This window comes from Siphateles boraxobius, unplaced genomic scaffold (genome assembly GCF_051911475.1).
Source record: "Siphateles boraxobius isolate OS27281-9 unplaced genomic scaffold, OSU_SipBor_1 77, whole genome shotgun sequence".
NCBI classification, from domain to species: Eukaryota; Metazoa; Chordata; class Actinopteri; order Cypriniformes; family Leuciscidae; genus Siphateles; species Siphateles boraxobius.
In genome coordinates this window covers 4,562,501-4,576,756 of record NW_027509205.1, presented here as the reverse complement: position 1 = coordinate 4,576,756, position 14,256 = coordinate 4,562,501, and the positions used below count along the sequence as shown (strand labels likewise).

At 38.8% G+C, this 14,256-nt stretch overlaps 1 long non-coding RNA gene across 2 annotated transcripts in view; it reads right to left on the bottom strand.

Moving 5' to 3' along the window:
* Window positions 1–2,475: 2,475 nt before the first annotated feature.
* LOC143726135 (uncharacterized) overlaps window positions 2,476–14,256 on the bottom strand; it is a 390,493-nt gene continuing 378,712 nt past the window's right edge. The window contains exons 2-4 of one of the 2 annotated variants that reach the window (XR_013198394.1): window positions 3,002–3,307; window positions 2,794–2,903; window positions 2,476–2,622 (exon numbers count right to left, since the gene is read on the bottom strand). This is a non-coding gene — a long non-coding RNA (uncharacterized LOC143726135). The remainder of the gene's footprint in view (window positions 2,623–2,793; window positions 2,904–3,001; window positions 3,308–14,256) is intronic. The other variant, XR_013198395.1, reaches the window with a different exon arrangement.

Below are 14,256 nucleotides of genomic sequence, written 5' to 3'. Positions count from 1 at the left end.
ATAAAAAACAATCCAAGCTGTCGTCATGACAGCGATTCGCAAAACATCGTCCCTCAGGGCTTTAGCTCCAAAATGTGCAGACTTGGAGAAATATTGATATATTCTCATTGATTCACATCATATTTCTATAGACAGGAATAATATTTGTTGAATTTATACCCAAATGCGTCATGTAATCATTATGATCGCTTCTTACTGAGATGTGCTGTGTTTTCAATTCATACCAATAGCCTGAGGGCGCTATATGCACACTAATAGTCCATATATGGACCACGAAGAAGACCCATAGTCATGTGACATTCCAGGACGTCACTGATACAGAAAGTAGCTGACAGAGATCGCTGTAACATGCAGATAAAGATGTTTTGAAGACAATAAACATGATTGCAATGATATTTGAGTTACCTGTGTTCTTCAAGCCATGCCAGGTATTTCATAATAATAGATTATATTTATAATGTAATGCTAATCGATATAGATTTCATCATCGTGCAGAACACTATAAATAATAAATTTTCTGTCTGATTTTTTTTTATCTGAAGCCAAATTAGATCACAGAAGATTATTTAAAACACTCGACTTGCGTTATAAAGTAAGTTTGGAGCACAAACATGGTTTCAATCTCATAAATGGTCGTGTATTGATGGTGTGCTAAGCTAACATGCTAGCTAGCCCAGGTGCACCTGCCACCAGCAGTTATTGTTTTATGATTTTTTTCTAAATAGGAATGCTTACTGAAATGTTTCAGTGCATTTGATACCAGTTTCAAATATTTAGTGAGAACTTTGATAAAATAAATTAGGGTTTGAAACCCTATGAATAGCCTGTGAATAGCCAGTCGTTAGTAGCTAATGCAGACAAAAGAAATGCATATTTAGAGCCATAACCAGTCTGGAGAGGTGTGAATGTGTGCAGGGGAGACTGACTCTGAATGGGGCTCGTTTGCACCACAAAATAATAGAGACAATAGACTGATTAGATGACTCAGAAGATAACTAAACATCAGTTTGCATTTTAGAGTCTAATCAAAATAAAGTAATTTGACATGATCTTGAAAAACATTTAACTAAATACAGAGTTTTAGACTTATCATTTTCAGATTTTAAATATAAAATGGTCACACATATGGCTTTAGCTGCAGTGCATTTCTAGATTGCTCCAGGGCCAACTTCAATTTTATTTTTATGAAGATGTTTCATGAAAGTAAATTTCTAATAACTTTACAAAACTTTGAAGCTATTTAAACATTTTTTTTTCATTATGACAATAATTATTTCTACATTTACAATAAACTACTAGGTGTCAGCTTTCAAATGAGATCATACTTGTGCTTTTAGTGCAAAGGGTTCATGAACTGTATCTGTTTAAGTTTGGGTATGCCATTTCTGGGGATTTTTCAAAAGTGGCCTTGAAGGTTAACAGGTTAAAAGACATAACTAACTGTGAGACTATGTGTATTGTGATGCATTATTATTCTCATGCAGTAACTTACAATATTTGCTCTGAGCGTGTGTGTGAGTGTGACAGTGATTCATGCGCATACATGTCAGTCAGCGCGGCATCACACGTCAAGTTCGTAGAGAGCTTTATTCAGTCCATTTTCAATTCTAATAGATATTACCTAAGAAGTTCAAGTAAATGCACTAGAAATCCGCGTTCATTTAAGGGACGAAGAGAAAGCACTGACACCTGCAGGATTTAATCTGACGGTACTTTTTATTGAACACTAAAAAGTTAAATAAGCATACTATAGTCTATCTGCTCCGTAAGATCAACGGTACAGCCTCTATATCTTAGACGTTTTTTAAATATGAACTCCAAAATGCAACGATATTGTCAGACATCCATGAGTGCATGTTCACAGAGGGAAACAACTGAAGAACAGCGCTGGTTGTTCTCTCGACAACGACGGAATCCAACGGCGTGGGCGAAGGTAAGGGCGGCGTGTAATAAACTGTACGAAATAATCCCGAAAAAAGTACAAACACGGCAGAGATGACAAGTTCAGCAGCTGGAATCAGCTGAGGTGACATGATGGCTAACAGAGAGCAGACAAACGGCTAGTAACAGCAGCGGCAATATGACCCCTTTAATAAAGCAAAGTATATATACATTATGTTATAATACAGCAATAGATTTATATACAGTGCGTAAGAACAAAACTGATGAACTCGCAGAGACTATGAAAAACAAAGAAGAAGTGTAATGAGTAATAGCACTGAAAAACAAAGAAGAAGTGTAATGAGTAATAGCACTGAAAAACAAAGAGGAAGTGTAATGTGTAATAGCACTGAAGACGTGGCGGTCTGTTTAACTGCTGCAGTCCATGTCTACACCCTGGGAGACGTCCGTGTGCTCGTTTAAAAGACAATTAAAAAATCTTTGCACTTTCAATATTAAATATTTATTCCACGCCGATATCCATGTCCCCATCATCTGCTTCATTAGCTCAAAACTGTCACAATGTGACACAGCGCCCCTCTGCTCAGCTCCTCTGAGAGCTCCAGAACCTGCTTAGTCTGCTCTTCTTCAGTCAGAGAGCTCCACTGTCCATCCGCATGTTTCGAGCTGCTGAGGGATCCGATGTCACAGTCAGAGAAGTTTCCTGTAGAGGTTTTTGCCCTAAGCCGTAAAAAACAAACAAAAAAACAACAACGGGGTAAATGTACATCAAGTCCAAGTCGAAGCCATCTTCCTGGTTCCTGTTTTTAATTTGCAACAACATTTTTTATATTAAATTATAATTAAAATGATTAAGTGAATCAGTCACTGTTTTGAATCAAGGAATCTCACCACATTATAAATGTTATTTCTGTGGACACCCTCCAGTCGCCTGGAACCCAAGCTGCTCATCTTCATCCTCACCTTTGCCAGATAATGCACGGTTGAGAGGGAACACCGCTCTTAAGCAAATATTTTTAAATGTCTTAAAAACGTGAAAGAAGTCAAAGTATAATTTAAGGTGCACTTTACTTCAATCTTAAAGATTAAGATGCCATACCTGGTTGCGCTTCCGTACTGGGAGACGTCCGTGTGTTCGTCTTCACTTTCCTCCCGAACCTGCTCTTCTTCATCCTCACTTGTGCCAGACACAATAATGTCTCGCACATCTCCGAATCCGCTGGGCCGCTGGGCAGCACACGGCTTTGGGCGCTTTCTTCTGGAAGAACTCAGAAACAGCCATGTACAGCCAAAACATACGTTGTGCAGGTGTGTGTGTGTGTGTGTGTGTGTGACCTTAACTAGTTGCGTGTGTCCGTAAAGCATGTCTGTCCTCCTCTGGTTCAGCATCTCAGCAGGTCAATCACTGGAAAACAAAAATAAGTCAGTTGTCTCTGCTTATAGAGATCACTGAACAACATAACAGCAGAAGAGGCCGTAATCTACAAATAGAATTGTTGCAGTTTTAATGACTCCACTGGTCCACTGTTGACATGGTGGTGCAGGACGGGTCACTGCTCTCTACTGAGACCAGTAGCGTGTTCACCACACGGACTTGTGCGCCTCCTCTTTCTTCTGTGGCTCTGGGCAACTGGAATACCATTGAACAAAGCGTGGAGCACAGATGGTCGATATAGGTTAAATCCAAATCGAACCCTTCCTCCTGGTACTTCCTCTTATTCCGAATGACTATGCAGTGGCACTGTTGCGCTTCCGTACTGGGAGACGTCCGTGTGTTCGTCTTCACTTTCCTCCCAAAGCTGCTCGTCTTCATCCTCACTTTTGCCAGACACAATAATGTTAACTAACCCTAACTAATAATGTTTTGCACAGATGCCAGACCGTAATGCATCAAATGATCAAATATCAAATAAAAGATTAACAAGATAATGTTAACTAACCACAATGACTATGCAGTGGCACTCACACAGGATGGAGTCCTTCCCGAAGGCCTTGGTTGCAGCAACGCCTGTGGACAAAAAGAGGAATCATTAATATGCTTTCCATGATGTTGTTTATCCACTCACAAATAGTAACCTAAACACATAGAAAAGCAATGAAATATTTTTATACTTTAACATAAACATCAAAATATGATTACACAAGGAAAGAACTATAGCCGACTTTAAACAGGAATAAAAAATAAACTGCAGGATTACACATGGAGACCTTTATATGGGAACGGGATTAAACATTAGGGCTGGGATGGTTACCGCATTACCGCAGTCACGTGACTCCAACCGCGGGTCTGAGCTCGTCACCGTCAACACCAAAAAAACAACAAAAAACATTGGCCTGCACATGTGTGCATGTTGTGTCTAATGACATGGATTCATTGATTCTAATGACATGGATTATGTCTAATGATATTGTGTCTTACATGGATTCAAGGTTTTCTAAACAAAACTTATCATCAAAAGATGGAGCAAATCCGACCTTTCGCGAGTTGAGGAGCGCAATGTTCCACGACACATAATAACATTCCATTCGTATTAGAGATGCGCGGATGGGCTATTATTATTTCATCCGCAACCGCATCACAAAACTCATCATCTGTCCGCCATCTACCCGCACCAACGTTTTTTGATCACATTTCGAAACCGCATCCGCGGTGCTGACTGTATGAAGGTCTATGAGCAATGCGAGGCGCTGCTGCCGCGAGGCTAGAAAGCTCTTGGCTGTTCTAGAAAGAACACTGATCCAATGCAGCAAAGATATTTAAAGGCTAAAGTCCCCAGTATATTGGCTATGTTGTGTCCCCAGAATATCAGCAGTGAACTCTGCACAGGGATATATATAAATAAGTAAAGCCTATAACGCACATCGGCAAACCTGACCTTACCTGACTAGGCTACTGTAGCCTAAAATTGTATCATTTCGTTTTGAATTTTGTTTTAAAAGTAGACATTTAGGCCTAGCCCCCAGTTCACGCGCAAGAGACCGAACCGGCGCTTCCACGTCCTCCTGATTATATGTCTGCTATATTTGATTCTTATTTATTAATTCCAGGCAATTAGTTAATGAAACAGTGATTAAAATTAAGGTACAATATATACAAAACGAAATTTAATTTAAAGAAAGGCTTTCTACAAAACAAAACTTAATAAAGTGGTCTAAATTGTGTCTGACCCATTTTATGATCCTATCTTACTCATGCTGTTCACTTTTCATATAATCGACATAGATTAAATAACACTATATTATGTAAACATAAATATGGAGTATAATATTTGTAACTAAGACATGTTGCAAAAGGTGTTCATCTTTCATTTCCAATGTGAACATCATAATGTATTCTCCTGAAAATGATGAATTCAATGCGAATGTGTCTGAGAATATTCTTAAATAAGGAAATCTATTCAGTGATTGGTTCATGCCAGATTACTGCTTGATGAAAATTTGACTATTTCAAATTGTGCTCGTTTTTTTGGGGATGTAGGTGACAATATTTAACAAAGTCTGTCTAGCAAAAACGACTTCTGGTGCGTGCGCGAAAGTCTGTCGGGGTGGGGGGGTATTTAAAGCGGTTTACCTCCATACCGGGGGGAAATCTTGCTTTTCAACCGCGGTTAGAAACTATTTGGACTCTATGCTAGGAGGATGAGAGACTACAAGAATACTATTAAACACAAACAATACATTCTCTTATTGACAATATATCATTGAACTAAAAATATACATGGCTGAACAGAAACGACACAGGACATCCTATCTAACTTATGCAACATTGCATTTAACGTGACGTTAAGCCAGTGATCCAGGGGCTGAAGAGAGTTGAACCAGGAGGCAGTAGTAGTGAATGAATGATGGTGTTAGCGCTTCACGGGCGCCGACATGATTGTTTTTGTTGCAATGCCTTATGGGAAGTGAAGTTTTTTTTGTCTACATGAACGATAGCGCGGTAGAAGCTAAGACATCATTTCCCAGAGTGCTTTGCAACAAAAACATGCGCTACTGTTTCCAGAGTGTGAAAACGCAAATATCTCGGCGAAAACTCAGCGGATTTGGCGAGCACTGAGCTCACTCGAACCGTCTTGATGAACTGAAAAGAACAATATATGTTTCATGATTTTGAGTAGTGTTTTCGCGGAGATCAATGGGCGCGCGGTGACGTCACGATCTCAGAAGAAAATCGGCGAAAACTGCTTTCAGCACCAAACACACGTGATTGTATGTGTTTAGGGTGAAGGTGAGTGGCTTTTTTTCATTTGTAATGAACATTAATAACTGAAAACAGCTAGGTGATACAGATGATGATGATAATAACAGTGAAGACGACACATGATGACAGGTAGCCAAGGAGAACAGGCCTGATGAGCATATATACATTTCCATTTAGCTCAAAATAAGCTCTTTAATTTAATAGTCCTAGTTAGTGTTTGTGTGTGTATCCATCCTGCCTGCAACTGCAAAAAACAACCACAAAAATGTTTTAGCTAACAAAGTATGATCCAATTGTCAATTGCTTTGTCATTTCCTGTTGCAGTACAATACACTAACAACATAAGAAAAGAACCCTAACCCTAAGACCAATCTTATGGGTTGTGTTGTCTCAGACATGGGCCAATATCTTTTAAAAAAACATAATTTCTCTTAGGGATTAAATGAACTGCTCAAACTATTTTGAAATATTTGATTTAAATATATTTTAACACTTGCGTTTGTCGCGCCACACTTGTCATGTCTCTAGTGGGCCGCGCCCCACACTTTGAGAAACGCTGAGCTAACTTAACAGCTAACTTAGCAATGTGGTATCTCCGTTTGGTCAGGATTTTTCCTCTTTTTGGCTGGTGTCGACCAACAATGAAAAATCGTTGTCTGGCTGCCTTTCAGTGTCCTTTTCATCTTACCATCCGTTACTATGCAGCGTCAGCTTTCTCCAACCATTCAACCCAGCGACTGCGCAAAATAGTGAACAAACTTGGTAGAGAAAGCGGGTTGGGTAATACCAAGTAGTCGGTGCGGTGGGAGGGAGGTACATTACAGATTATTTAAAATATGATACTATCTTTCTTGCTGGCAAATGAATTTAATAAAGAAAATGAACAAAAGTATTAATTCGGAATATTTCATATTTATTTTAATCTGAATGATGTGATAATATTGGGGGGGTTTATATTAGCTGGATCTGATTTTGGAGGGGGTCATGACCCCCGTAACCCCCGTGCAAATTACGCGCATGCTAGAAAGATTACATGCGTTCTTACCGTCTGATCTGGCAGCTAGTCGGGCCTTCTCATTCATTATGTGCCTGTGGAACTCCTGTCAGGTGTAGCGGTAGTTCTTTTCATGAGGTCCACAGTTGCGCGCGTTTCCTTGTCTCTGTCCACGAGAAAACACCCTCCACGAACGATTTGGTGACAGGAATGCTGAAGATACCAGAGCTGTTATGTTTGTGGCACGGACGTGCTTCAACAGAGCTGTCCACTAGATGCAACAGGATTTGTTGTTGCGATAATTCTTGCACACGTGTACGTTGTAATTCTTACAAAAGTGTTTGTAAACTTTTGCGACTATGTTCTCAATGTCGATTCTCAGCTTATCGCCTGCATGCCTCCCACAGTTGTGCAGAATATGGGCCTTGATAATTGATGCATTCTTGTCCGTCAGTTTTTTATACACAGTTATGCACACCATAATTGACGCTGGCGTTATCAGCCGCGCATGCAGAGATTTTTTTTCTCCCATTCAATATTATACGAACAAAGACGCTTTTTCTTCTCGAGAGCTCCGGATAGATCCATTTTTCTGTTGCAGTTTTTTTTGTCTGTGTGTGTGGTATTTTTTTCTCAGTGTTTATAACTGCTTATAACTTGCGGGACACAGGTTCAGATTTCGGGACTAGCGAGCAGTGGTACGAAGCTGTGTCAGTGTGGGTGTTGTCCTGCGATGCCCACCGTGTCAGAGTCCATCTGCTGTCGAGAGGCTGATCTTGACCATGTATTGCAACCATGGTGTTGACAAGACACAGGAATATGATGGCAGACATCGCGAACAATGTTTCCATATGCAGTTTGTTAACATAACGTTAGACGTCGTCTTTTTGTCTGGTACTAATAAACTTCACTAGCTAAACACTAAGTTAGCATTAGCTAGTTCATGCTTACAGCTGTTAGCTAACAATGACTGTACCTAACGTTAGTTGTTCGCTAATTTCGACCAGCTCACATGCATCTTTCACTGTATTTTACTGAACTCAGCACATAGCTTTTAAACCCCGAGACGTCACAGCTTATAATACTGCACAATGGCGGCACCCTTGCTGCAAAAGATATACCGGTGTTATATGAAGATATATCTTCAAGACAAGTGTAGCCTACCACCAGGCGGTATTTTTACACCAGAAAAACAGCACCATAATGATGGCAGAAAGAAACAAGACTCCGGTCAAGCTCAAAAACGATAAAATAAATTCTAAAATACAATTGTTCTATAACTTTACAATAGAAAAATATTTTTTATAGGCCATTTATCAACATTATATAATATTTTATTCTATGCAAACTATTACAAATGTATTGATACCAAAACAGTACAAATTGAATTGTTTGTTAAACTGAATACACATAGGTTACAAGAAATTCATATTTTGTAAAGCTATTAAAAAGTTACGTTATAATTACCTTTTTAAAAGCACTTGGCTTATTTGGCGTTGAGAAAGTCATACACATTTTTTTTCTTTATTAGGAAACCAACGGGTTTATCCAATAATTGACATTTTCGTCATTAGACAGCAGGTTTTTAGAATCGTTTCTGCAAACTGTACCATTTTCAGTAAGTGGTTAAACAGATCGTAGCTGATCGCTGTTCAGCACTCATGTGATTCGAGAAACGTTATCATTTACACTTTTTTTTTCTTGGTCGTTTACCCATTTAAAAGATTTAAACAAGTCTAGCTCTTGAAGAGACAGGGATGTTTAATTACTCGTTCACAACCGCACCCAAAGCGCGCACACGCACTGAGTGGATCACATTCAGATAGAGCGGGAACTTCGAATTGATTCGTCTTTCTCGCATCCATAAATTTTTGCTGTGGTATCAGACTACTTTAAATGAGCTTTTAAGTAACGACTGGAAAACGACTGTTGAACTACTGCATTTTATGAATATAACTAGGTTTAGCAAAAACTTAAACATTTCACACTGCCATTAAACCATGAATATATGTACAAAATTGACTACCTGTTTTCTTATCGTTCCCATATAAATTAACTCACAATACATCTACATTCTCTACTTTTCAGGTTACAAAGACGATTTTGACATTCAGTGCAACAGAGACACGACTGTGGAGGAGACAAGACAACTGGACTTCACCAACACACCACCTCAGGAGACTCAGCTGAACATAGCTGAAATAACCAACATGCCAAGTCACAAATTAAGTAGGCTATATATAGCTATTAAATATGTAAATAAAGTTTTGATATAGCGATTTAAAATAAAAATTAAAGGGATCATGAACTGGATTTTATCATTTTATAATGTCTCCTAAGCTGCCCTTATAATGTTACTATGATTTTTACATCAAATATTGTCATAATTTAGAAATAAAAGGCATTTTTCCAAGCCTAATTTTGGCCTCTGAATTGAGGGGACGTGTCTGTGTGAGACTTTAATGTAAACGCCCACTGATGTGATTGGCTGACATGTTTACTTTGCATATAAAATAGCTAGTATTACATGTGGAACTCCCTCGAAAACTTTGACTACGTTTTTACTATCGAGATTAACAAATCGTCAAAAGTATTGATCATATATTTAGATCTATTCCAACACATTTACATTTATTCATTTAGCATTTGTATCCAAAGCGACTTACAAATGAGAACAATAGAAGCAGTTAAACTAACAGTAGGACAACAATACGTAAGTGGAATGACCCCTCTCCGTTTAATTTAGCGCAGGTTTTTTTTTTTAAATAGTAGAAGAGAAGAGAAAGTGTTAGTGAAAGGTTGCTAACACATGAAAGGTTGCAGTGATGAGCATTGAGCAGACGACAGACAGTCTGTTGATCGCGTGAATGCGGTGATTTAATCATTGCCACTAATTTCATGCACTATCACGAATGCTTTCACCAAATAACAATGCAAACACGATGTAAATATAGTAAGAGTTGTGCAGTGTAACAGCGTCATTTATTTAATTTCAAGTTTTGGCAAGTGTCCAGATAAACTCGTGCTGTGTGATTGACAGCTTGGGCGATTGGAAAGGGAGCATTCTTTGATGCTTTCTGTATATAATTTAATCGCAGTTTAAATAATATTATTTTTATCCTACAAATAGAAACGTTTAGTCACTGGCTTGATTTACTGATGCATAAACAGAATCGAATGATTTTGAGAGAAAGATTATCTGCATGACCATGAATAATTATACATCAGAAATCAATGATGACAGATTGGACAGATTGACGTCATGGAACGGTGCATTGTGGGTAACGGTGGCCATTTTAGAGGTCACGCATTGTCCGGTTTGGAAAAAAGTAATAGCGTAACCGGCCGATCTCCGGATAAATAAAGGAGTTTATTGATTTAAAAACGATTGTATTGCTCCAGAATGAACAGAACTGTGTCCATGGCAACGCTCTGTTTTTCATGGCAACGGTGTGTTATACTTAGCAGTGGTGTGTTATCAAGAAATAACAGACCGCATTCAGTATTAGTATTCAACCAAGCCATGTAATAACAACAATTAAACTACAGAGCTCCAGCAATAGAATAATATGTAAGCTATTAGTAATAATAAAGCATTTTAACATTTAAGCTACAGAGCTACAGCTTCAGCAACAGAATACCATTTAAGGTCCAGTACAGAGGAGACTATAGCTAGAAATTACCACTGCATTTGTGTGTCTATAGGCTGATGCTTTCTAGAAGTGTAAGGTACAAATTATGCCATAGCTTGTCAGTATTACACGAACCTAGTCTATCCACCAAAATCTAGATGAATAAACGAGGTGACATTACTAATCGAGACTTGATATGCTGATGTGGCTAACAGCAGCTACATCAGTATAACAGCTTGCTCCCAAAACACAGCAACGTACTTAACGTTACTGCTCTAACGTAAATCTGAACAGCAGAACTTTAGTTTACTGCTAAATGAATACATTCAATGTAAATGTAGCTAGCTAGTTAACTCTGGCAGCTGAAAATCTATTGACCATGTGATAAAAATATCAGTTATCGTTAGCCGTTAGCGCTAACAGCGTTGACTACAAAGCAAAAAGACCACAACTTATGATTTATGGGGCGTTTGCCCTGTCGATCGTGAGACCGATTATAGCATTTCACAATACAGCAATACTGAACCATTTTCCTAAAAATAACCTAAATTAAACCTTATTTTATCTAATGACCAACGTAATTACGTACTGCCTACTATACAGCACATCTACTTCCGTACCGTGATTCCCACAATGCATCGCGACAGGCGGATCCCACAATGCATTAATTGCAGGCAGATCCATATCGTAAAAGTCTGTTTGCAAAGCCTGACCCGAAATTGACCAAATAATCCACAGTGAAATGCACTGAATACAAACAAATAATGCACTGCTGAGACATTCACATTGTTGTAAAAAAAAAACACTATCCTAGCATTAGAATCGTATTGATCCTGTGTGGATCTTTTATCAGCTCGTAGGCCTGTTATTTAGCTATTGTCTGTAATGCGTGAATCGGTAGTGTTGAAGTAGGCGTTGATCTTCTGCGGAGGCGGTGTTTGATCCGTCATAGATCCCCGCTTTGAAAAACCTGTCGTTCGCCGTGTCTGATGTCAATAAAAGCTTCAGTTCTGAAACTTACAGGACATTAATATAGTATGATGACCTCTTATATGTCAAAAGCTCAAAGAAAATTTGATTTCTCAGTTCATAACCCCTTTAAGCTTATTGAATGATCCATTTAACTAAAATATTATAAAACCATTATACATTTATTGCTGTATATACAATAAATGTTTTATTTTTATTATTATTATGTTATGTGTATTAACTAAAACTTTCAAACCCAGTTTCACAGACAGGGCTTAGATTAAGCCCAGATTATGCCTTAGTTTTGACGCCAAATATGACATTTTAGTTTTTATAAACGATGATGAAACAACATCACACGAGGGAAAATCGTTAATATAAAATCGAATATTGGTTACAGCTGTGCAAGAGTGACATATACATGTACCTAGGATCATGTTAAACAATATTTGTGCGCGAAAGAGTGTATTTTTTAACTTTAAGTGCGATTTTGAATTTTATATGTATTATCCTCGTGGCGACGACACCGGATGACGTCACGATCATCGTTCGGGTTCGGTGAAGAACAGCCATAAACTGTCCGAAGACAAATTCAGGTTATGCTGTCCATCGCTCTAACTGGCCGCTCCCCGAACACACACACCTGAATGCAGTGGTTTTCAAACCCTGGTCGCGACCCTCGGGTGGGTCGAGAGAATAAAAAAGTGAAAAACGAACACACACACCTGAATGCAGTGGTTTTCAAACCCTGGGTCGCGACCCGAATTAAAAAATGAACATTTTATGAACAGTAATCGCTATAAAATATAACTATATAAATTACTCCTGGTGTGGGAAATTCACACACATCTAAAGTGCAGTGTGTTATGGAAGAACCATTTCCTTCTTTAACATCCAATATCCAACTAAAAAAATTATATATATTTAGTAAACAAAACTTCTGTATGAAAACAGGTAATGGCAATAAAATAATATATAAATAAATAAAATATAGCCACACACACACAGGCCTTTTGCAATAGCCTACTCCAGTTCTTGTTAAAATACACCAGACATGCAAATTCTGTGCATTCTGGGCACTTTTTGGGTGAAATCATATTTATTTTGTCCATCAAAAGTGTGCTTTCACTGTAGTTGAGCGCGAGCAGCGCAGCAGAAATAGACTGAAATAAACCGAAACGACCGCTTCACCGTTGATCGCGCGCTGGTCCTGCTCTCGGTGTGAATGTACTCAGTGATTAACACACACACACGGGGAAAAACCCCAGCGCTGCTCACGCTTGCGGTGTGAAACGGCCGTAATTCACGAGGTTTCCTTCTGGTCACACCGATCAATCGTGCATCTCGAGTAGTTTTTAGTGTAGAAGTGATAAGGGTCATATACAATAAACCAACGTCTTAATGGAAGAAGGGAGACACTCGACCCATTTTAGCTCAACTATCATGACCCACCCATGATAGAGGCTATTTGACCAACTTAACGTCTGTATGGACGAAAAGAAAAATATATAGGGCTCTACAACATCACACACACCAATATGAAGGAGGCTCAACTCTTTTTACAGTCTGTGTCATTCAGGCATTATCTCGCGACGCGCTTCAAACTTTCCCAAGGTTCTCATCAGGCGAATTATAAAAGATAATATTTCTATATATATAATATTTTTATATGCATATTATGATTTACATAATGGTTTTTGAGTTGTAAAGCAGCAGAGCGATTTTCGTGTCAGCGCGTTCTCCGAAGTGAAGTGTGATTGAGCGCGCGCGTTGTGCGCGCCCCCTTAAGTAGACCGTGTTGGGGAAAAAAACATTTTTCTTTAAGTCTGCAAATGAGCTTAATACAGTCCAATCCAAAAAATTTAAATCAGCGAATTGTGAGTAAATGTGATCAGTGACAGATGTATAAAAGATTTTTTGTGGAAATAAATGTTTCATTGAAGTTGCATGAGCTTTTGTGTAAGTAGGTCACTCTCTCCTCGTGCACTGGTAGAGCGACGAGTGGAGAGACGATGAAACAACACATCACACGAGGGAAAATTGTAATATATAGATCATTCTTTCACAGTCATAACCAATAATCGATTTTATATGTACCTATGACTGTGTTAAACAATATTTGTGCGGAAAAGAGTGTATATTTTACTAAGTGCTGTTTTGAATTTAATATCTACTATCCTCGTGGCGACGACATCGGATGACGTCACGATCATCGTTCGTCGTGTGGAAAGCTGTTTTCCGATGGAAGTTCCTCACGAGGGAAAATGGTGATTTAAAATTTACCCTTTTGGTATAAATTTATATAATCGGCCTGAATGTGTATTCAAGATCCTATTCCCAGACAACAAATTAGATCGTGCCGATGTTGGGGCGCGTGTGCCTGCCCGACATAAAGTGCCTCGGTGAGATGTCTTATGGAGATCGGTAGCTAATCGGCAAGACATTGGGAAGACGGTGGCATTAGAATGATCGCCGACCGTGAGCCAACGTAAACCCGACATGATCGCCGACCTTGAGCCAACGTAAACCCGAAATAATTATTATGACCTATTCGGCGC